This window comes from Sinocyclocheilus rhinocerous, unplaced genomic scaffold (genome assembly GCF_001515625.1).
Source record: "Sinocyclocheilus rhinocerous isolate Xijiao unplaced genomic scaffold, SAMN03320098_v1.1 scaffold1160, whole genome shotgun sequence".
NCBI lineage: Eukaryota > Metazoa > Chordata > Actinopteri > Cypriniformes > Cyprinidae > Sinocyclocheilus > Sinocyclocheilus rhinocerous.
This window is the reverse complement of record NW_015635060.1, coordinates 933,055-941,376: the sequence shown is the minus strand read 5'-3', so window position 1 is coordinate 941,376 and position 8,322 is coordinate 933,055. Positions and strand designations below refer to the sequence as shown.

The 8,322-nt window shown below is 37.5% G+C and overlaps 1 long non-coding RNA gene across 1 annotated transcript in view; it reads right to left on the bottom strand.

Annotated features, from left to right (window-relative positions):
* Positions 1-446: 446 nt before the first annotated feature.
* LOC107746575 (uncharacterized) overlaps positions 447-8,322 on the bottom strand; it is an 8,785-nt gene continuing 909 nt past the window's right edge. The window contains exons 2-3 of the long non-coding RNA XR_001640713.1: positions 3,565-3,568; positions 447-458 (exon numbers count right to left, since the gene is read on the bottom strand). This is a non-coding gene — a long non-coding RNA (uncharacterized LOC107746575). The remainder of the gene's footprint in view (positions 459-3,564; positions 3,569-8,322) is intronic.

Here is an 8,322-nt window from a genome sequence, read left to right as displayed (position 1 = left end):
TAAAAGCCTGATAAGACTATTATTCATTTGGCTCTCAGGATGCACACTGTAAAAAAAAAAAAAGTGTAAATAAAACAAAGAGTTTTGGAGTTACAAGAAAATACTGTTTCGATCAGTCTTTTCATGTAATTCAGTGTTTTACTTGTTTCTTTGTAATTATTTGTGAATTTTACTAGCAATTCCTGAGTGAATATTGTTTTAAAGTACACCATTTTTTCCCAGTGTGTTCTTGTAATGTTTATCATGTCTGTAATGTTATTACCAAACCCAAAGCTAACATTAGCTCATCTCAGGCCAGTATAATATTGAATTACTGTAAGTCAGTCAGTTCCAGATGAGTGGAGAACTGAAAGGGGTTTAAAACAAAGTCAGCATAGTGCACAATAACAGCCAGTGTCATTGATTTGATCATGATTAGGTTATGTTTTGTGGAATTACAAATTTATAAAATGTTAAATCTAGGTTCCAATGTAATAGAATATATACTAAAAAAGTTATGTACATTGTGTTTTACATTTTGAGGTAAAAAAGGATGACATTTCTAAGGAGATCAAATCAGGAAGCCCAGGTGTCTGAGATAATTACCTTTTGTCTTTATGCTCTTCCTGACTGATTGGATTAGCACCTATGCATTTGAATGACACTGTTATGCTGATGAGATCAAGGCTGGGAATATGCCGGTGTCTATGGGTTAGATTGCTATGGGTTAGATTGTCTCCACCTCTACTGAATGTATCCCTCCCCCTTAAATGTATATAAACTACAATGTATCACTGCCTTAGTAAGACTTGGATGACTGCAGCGACGCACAGCGAGTCCTCAATAAAGAGTGACTTCTGTATGAAAGATATCCCAACGTCTCCTGGTCTATGCTTCGACGAGGAAAAAGTTTCCTACAGTTTGTTCAGTTTTGGACTGGGTTGACTAAGTTTGTAAGCCACGAGGCTTTATAGGGATCTCGCTGCCCCTTTCAGGTTTAGTCAATGTAAAGGAACACCCTCCTCTCTAATGACTGCTCTCAGATCAATGCTATCCTTAAAAGCAGAGCAACAAAATGAACAAAGCTCCTTCTCGACATGTTCTGATAGATCTAACTGGCATCTCTGAGCTCAAATCTATGGGTAATCCATACAGATGTGTGTAGGTGGTAGAATTAAACATTTACTTTCTGCAGTCTTGTTAGTCCTGTTGAATTATTATGCTTTCCTTTCGTGCCCAAGCTCTTGTTCATGCACAAGCTAAAATTCAGCTGCTTTTCAGTGTGCAGAAAAATGTAAGACTCAACTCTCTGTACACTCCATTTACACACAGAATAACTATAACTATGTTTGATATAACATTGTGAATGAATGTTGCAGTGCATGCTAGAATAAAACAGTCAGGATTTCATCGCTGCAATGCAGTGCTCTTGAAAAAACAACATTGGAGCAGTTACACAGCAAAGATGCGATGAAGGGCTGTGAGACTGCATTGATATTCACATCCTCTTATTCTCAAAAGCCTGCGTCTGACATTTATAAATGCCTCTATCCTTAGAGAGATGCAAAGATTTTGCATGAGTAATGAATATTGTTTATTTTCACTCAGATTTGTAATGTGCCTTTTTAACAACCGCAGTATCAACACATTTAACACTTGTCCTCTTTTTCAGTTTTTTTTTTCAGAGCTAGTTGGAGCAGTTTTCATCAAAGGAAACTATTGATATCATTTCTTACAAAGGTCTTTTTTCCAAGACTATTGCAAAAAATTATGTGGAATTATCTTGGAATTTTATGCTGTCTGTAAAATGCCTGATTCTTTTTTTTTTCCGCTGACAGACATCTTGACAATCTGATTAACTACTGTGTACCCAAAGTTGAATTACATGAAGTGAAAAGCCTTGAAATTGTTATTAGAGGTCTGATGAATCATATCTAATTAGTATATGAATGCTGCATTCACACAGCTTTTATATGCCTATTTTAAGGACAGTCATAGAAACTCAACTGTACTTCATGAAAATAAGGTCTGGTTTCCAGTATAGCAGACTAATGTCGTGATTTATCTTGATGCAAAATCCAATGTGTCAATCAAAATCCAAAATAAATTAAACTGTACTTTGGAAAAAGAAGCTATTGTTTCGAGTAGCAGGCTGAAAACGGAATACTTTGATTAGTCTCAATGCTGCAAAAATTCATCCTGAGATGAAATTCGCAGCTCAGATTGATAAAATGTTCTTCCTTTAGGTGTCTAATAAATTACTTCATAATTGTCTCTGCAATTTGTTTCACAATACAAACCAATAGGCATTTAAATGTAATGGCCCTCAACACTGCACTATTCAGTAATCCAGCTCTTGTGGGAAGAAGCACACTGAACTGAATGTGCAAATTACTGTTCTCATTAAAGTCTTATGATCCTCATAATCATTTTAATTGCCCTGAGTAATGAATGAGTCAACACAGACTGGAAACCTTAGTTATGACATGAAATCAAAACCAAGAGAGACTGGGTAACATGTAGCCGGCCACTTATTACTAACAGGACAGACACAGGACAGATTTTGGCATTTTGATCACATTTTTTCAATACTGAGCTGCGGGGACATTTCATTCCTTCCCTTAAATAGATTCAAAAGTTAAATAGGGTCAAATTGTTTCTAGGAATGTCTCAGTTGGAGGAAAAGTGTTTTACCGTTAAGTAAACTATGTCTATTTTCATATCATAATCTTTTTCCAACATGCTCTTGCTAGCAAACAGTACATTTTTACAAGAACTCTTGGGTAAAAAACTCACAAACGCTGATCAGTAGAACTCACAATGATAGAGGCATGCTTATATAATATTATTCAAGTTCATGCCTCACTGGGAAAACAAGGACATTGAAAGCTGAGTGCGAGTACCCTTTTTGCTACTGTATACTGATGTTTAAATATTAAACATTATGTTGGCAAGACATTTCTGTTTAAAGAGTGTGTGGGTTGGTGTTTCATGAGATTACTTCAGAATACTATGTGGGCTGCTTTCATGTCCAAACTATACAGCCAATGCATGCTTTTACTCTCCCGTGGAAGATTTTCTTACTACGGTATCACAGCTGAAACAATTCTTATGTGTATATTTGTTTAATCGCAAATAGCAAGTAAGCTATCAGACTGAGGTATTTTAGACACAAGGTTATTTAGATGAACAGATCATTATGGCACCTACTCCTCACTTGAAACCATCAGTTATCTTCAGATCAATATGTACAGATTAACCACATTCACCTCTTTGCCATCTTTGAAGAAACAATTTGATTGCATGATTGCCTCTCTAATAGCAGTAGACAAGCTTTTTGTTGCCTAAACGTATGACACTTCTGCACCATAATATCTTAATATCAACACTCACATTTATGAAGGTGTCTGAAATACATTTGGAAGCAGTGCTACAACCACTGTAGACATCAAAACGGACACTTTCCCCTCAAAATATTGTGATCACTGGTCGACCATGTGTTTTAAAGGGGTCCTATTATGCTTTTTTAATTTTAGTCAGTGTGTAGCGTGTATGTTTGGGCATAAAAAAGATCTAGAAAGTTACAAATCTCAAAGTCCACTCCAAAGGGAGATATTTCGTTTTTAAAAAATCCCCGCTTCTCGTCCGGTGTGCGACCGCCTGAAACGCTGTTTTTTTTCACCTCCGTGCCCAAACGTCTTTGTTTTGGCTTCCGAAAGCGGATGATGTCAGGAAACAGTGGTTGCAATTTATTTTTTAACTCTGTTCCTGAGCATTAAAACCCCAATTTGCTATTGTGTGCTGCGCATTTTACTGATGACAGCTTCCACAACAAGAGGGAGGACAGTGTCGGATTCACCAAAAGTTATTGTTGAAAGACGAGCAAGGGGCGTGGCAGTACAGAAACACCGTCTAAGCTGTTCGCCAATCACAACGCACTGGGACAGCTAACCAATCACAACACATTTCGTTTTTTTCGAAAGGCGGGCCTTCATTAAAACCCAGAACTAATCGAGCCGTTTGTGCCAGGATGGGGAGAAAGGTATTTTAATAATGTAAACTATGTGAAAAATAATGCGTTTTTCGAACCACCAAGCATGAGAGCATGTTCTAGTACACCCCCAAAACAAAATCAAGACTTTGTAAAAGAGCATAATAGGACCCCTTTAAAGGATTTAATCCTTCAATATTTGTTTCCCCTCACTCATCCTTGTTTAAAAGTCAACACTATTTTAAAATCTTCTTTCAGCTATAAAAATCGTAACAAAACCACTTCTCAGACTGTAAAGCTATAGAGATATTTCAGAAATATTAATAGAATGCTAGTATTATGCTTAGCCACTGTCTTATAGCAGCAGAGGCTCCGTTCATTCGTATTTCTGTGAGCAATCTGTCTGTCACGTGTACACGAGCGCGATGTGTCTTTTACGGTAGACAGAGCTGCGCTGATATTGTGTATGTGTGACATTACGGTAAATTTATAGATCCGTCGGAGTCTTGGTTGTTTGCAAACCCAAAAGAGCACTGCAATGTAAATTTATCAAGAGAATAATCGGACGGCATAGCGAAAATAGCGCAGCAGAAACGCAGAAAACATTCAGAAGCTTCTTTCAACCACACAGGTGAGAAAAATATTAATTTATTAGAGATTCAATATCTTTGTGCGGTTGCTACACCTATCAACCTCACATAGTTATACACAGGAGTAACGTTAACCTACTGGCTACTCTCATTTGACTTATAACAGTTAATCGGACGCGGTGTCGCAGGAATGGTAAAGAGTGCGCTTTTCTACTTTAGGAAGTTTATTTTAATTCACTCTTGAACAGACCACGCTTGATGCTGCTCAACATGTGTTTTATAAAGTAATATGTCGCACACAAACAGCTTGAGTATTGAGGGTAACTTACGCGCGCTCGAGCACGCGACAACTTACTGTTCCACAAAACGCACACTGGTTTGACAGTTATGAACGTTTGTTTAAGAAGCACATCCGTTAAAACGTACGATTTTCCCACTTACTGAGTGGCTTGAATCACATTTTTAACGTTAATAAATAATTGTCATTCTTACCAACCGGTGCATTTCGCGCGGCTCTGGAGGAGGTTGGTTGGTGAGAGAGATTCGCTTACATTGCAGTTTGTAAGTGCGCACAGCTTTTAATACTGTTTTTTTTCTGTTTCTGGTCGGTCTTTCCACGAGATATGTATTTTTTTCATACTGAAAAGGTGACTAAAGTAAATGTTGAAGATTTTAGGAAATAGCGACCATGTCAAACTGAATGGGGGAAAACTGTGTTGGGATATAGTGTAGACCAGTGCCTAAAATAATCAGTTTTTAATAATAACCATGATAACAGGGTTGACAATTTAAGTTAAAATCCTTTATGAAGTGTTATTTAATGAGGGACTTTTTTTAATCAGTGTTTTAAAATACGAAATAACATTATTATAGCTATACATTATATAATATAAATAATATTACCAAGACATTTTTTCCAGATTAAAATATGCATTATTGCTAATAAAGCAAGGAGTAGTTGGAAAACAGATCTGGTAAAAAAGCTCTTAAGGTAAAGTTACTTGATTGTTGTTGATATGTGAAGAAAAATGGCTATAACAACACACATTGATTGACACAAAAGACACCATTTTTGTGGAATGGCACGGTTGTTGAAATGTTTAATTTAGACTTCTACCCTTCTGTAAGTCCATCTTTATAATTGTACGGGAAATTATTTTTAGCAGCATGTGTATACTGTAATGCTCTGACTTTAATCTGTTGATGATTACTGGGCAACAGTACAGAGAATCATAATGATATCACGTGAATAGTCTAGACATTTTTTTAAACGTTAAATCAGTAAATATGGCGTTTGTAAGTCTGCAGCACTTCAATGTTTACTCACAGAATTTTTTTTAAACCATGGTCTTTGCACCGACAGAGATTTCAAGTGAAGCATGCGCTGAATTTTAAATTATAATATTAAAAGCCTTTTCATACTTATTTCAATGCAAGAAGCTTTTGGAAAAGACACACATGTATGTGACAACAAACACAATGAAACTTTTCCACCTCTCAAACTACCAGCATTTGAGCCGTGTTGTGGTTTCAAGTATTTACTATCAGTAGTCTTGCTGTAATCATGTTCATTGCATTGTAAAGGAATTCTTGGAAATCTCTGCTCCCTCTCTGACGTGTTACTTGCGCTGCTTAAGGTCAAAGAATTGCTGCTTACTGTCATAATGAAACAAGGACAGGTGCAACAAGGAAATGTTTTGGTAATGTCTGGCTGTTTTATGTCCTCGTTTCCTGTCATGTTCACACCATTGAAATAGTGCCCACAGTCCTTTTTTCACCATTTGTTTTTGTGTGGTTTGTCACATTATAGCTCAACTCAAAGAACCATCGTGGTCGCCCCGTCTGAGGTGATTCCTCAAGCAGCTGGTGTGAATAGTGATTCTCAGGCATGCCTCGCTAAAGTTTTACGAGAAAAACCACACTGCAATGATTCAAAGTCCATAGCACTTTTTGTGCTGCTGCCGTTTTTGATAATGAAAGCATAAAGCAGCGGTTGTAGTTGCATGTGTTTTCCTGATTTTCGGTGTGGGAATTTATTACTCAAAGGAGGAGGAAACTGTGTCCCGTTCTTCCCGATTCTGTTACCATGGTAACATAAGGAAGCAGGGGCTATGCATTTTATATAAAGTGCAGATATTGACCACTTGCTTTCTTTGAAATAGGGGGCTTGAAAGGGCATGGCAATTGAAATCGAAATCCGGATCATATGTACACAGGACCCTTCGGTTCATTTCAGATGTCTCATGAAACCAGAATGTGTAGTTATGCCCGTCTGTGGGGTGGAAATATGGAAGAAAACACCACCTTCTTGTGTGCAAAGATTGATTACAGCGAGTTTCAAGAAATATCTCCGTAATAGATGACATTTCTGGGTGGCAATGCTGTGAAGTGACCTGTAAAAAGACTGTAATTTTCCATAGGCTACTTGCAGATTTTATCTGCTTTCATTCGTTGAGGCTGAGAGGTTCTCCTCGATATGATCATTTTGTTTTTCTAATCATGTCGATAGTGGTGATGATGATTTAATATCACTGCAATGAGGCAAACTGTTCTGCTGCCATTTCACAAGAGTGCAGCACTCTGGGTAAGACAAGCAGATGGTGACCTGCTTTCTGTCCTGTCTTATTCTATCACTGGGTTGATTTATCAAGCACTGTTGTGTGAAACTGTGACGGCACCATATTTCTTCAGTTGCGGTATCCCGTGATTCCATGATGATGGACAGTTTGGTAGAAGATGCTGCAGTGAAAAAATTATTTAGGCTATTATTGATGATGTTAATAGTAGTGCCTGGATAAGTATTGTAGCTTTTTTTTGTTGTTGTTATTTTAGAGTTTCTAAAGATAACACTCTGTTTCGGGATGGACACTTGAGTAGGCCTGTCGCTATAGTCAATATATCGACTTATCGCACGATATATGGAAATGAGCGTGATAATTTTTGGTATAATTAAAAAGAATGATTTATATTATTTTTTACAAAAAATTAATGTCACCAACATTTTATTCGATCGTGCTGCCTCAGTTATCTCGTCTGCTCTCTGTGGTGGAGGCGGGGCGCAAGCGTCTCCCCACACACACACACACACAGAGCGGACAGCATTCAAGCTGCGTGTCGCGTTCGGTTACGACAGTCAAGACGATGAAACTCTCTCCGAGAGTGCACAGTAAATGAAGTTTACAACTGTTAAAAGAAAAGGCTCAATAAACTACATAACAGATTTAATACACTACGCATCAATATCTCTTCTCTTTCTGCTTTAAACGTTTCTATGTGGAGCGCTGCGCGCTGTGACTCCGTGTTGCTTCAAGCGCATCATTCTGCGCACGGGATGCACATAAGCGCTTTGTGCCGCTCTGAATTGAGCCTTTCATACTGTATTATAATACTTTTGCGCATGATAGGACAGAACAAGAAAGGCTATTAATAATTTAATGTATAGCACAGTAATGGAGGCAGCAACATATGATAGATAGGACTCCTATTCTATATACTATAAACTTGTATAGGCCTGGGCGATAAAATGGTATCGATATTTATCGACGGTGCACCTTCTTCGATAACGATAGAAAAATGTTCGATATAGCACACGATATAATTCAGCGCATTTTTTAGACAGACAAATATGACTGCTGCACTCGCATCACACAAGAGATGTATAAAAAAGCCATGCAAAGTTAAAACAGTTTAAACTTTTAGAAAACTAATTTGTGGAGGTTTATTCCTTTTCACTGCGTCTCATATGTTTTTAAATGCAATCTG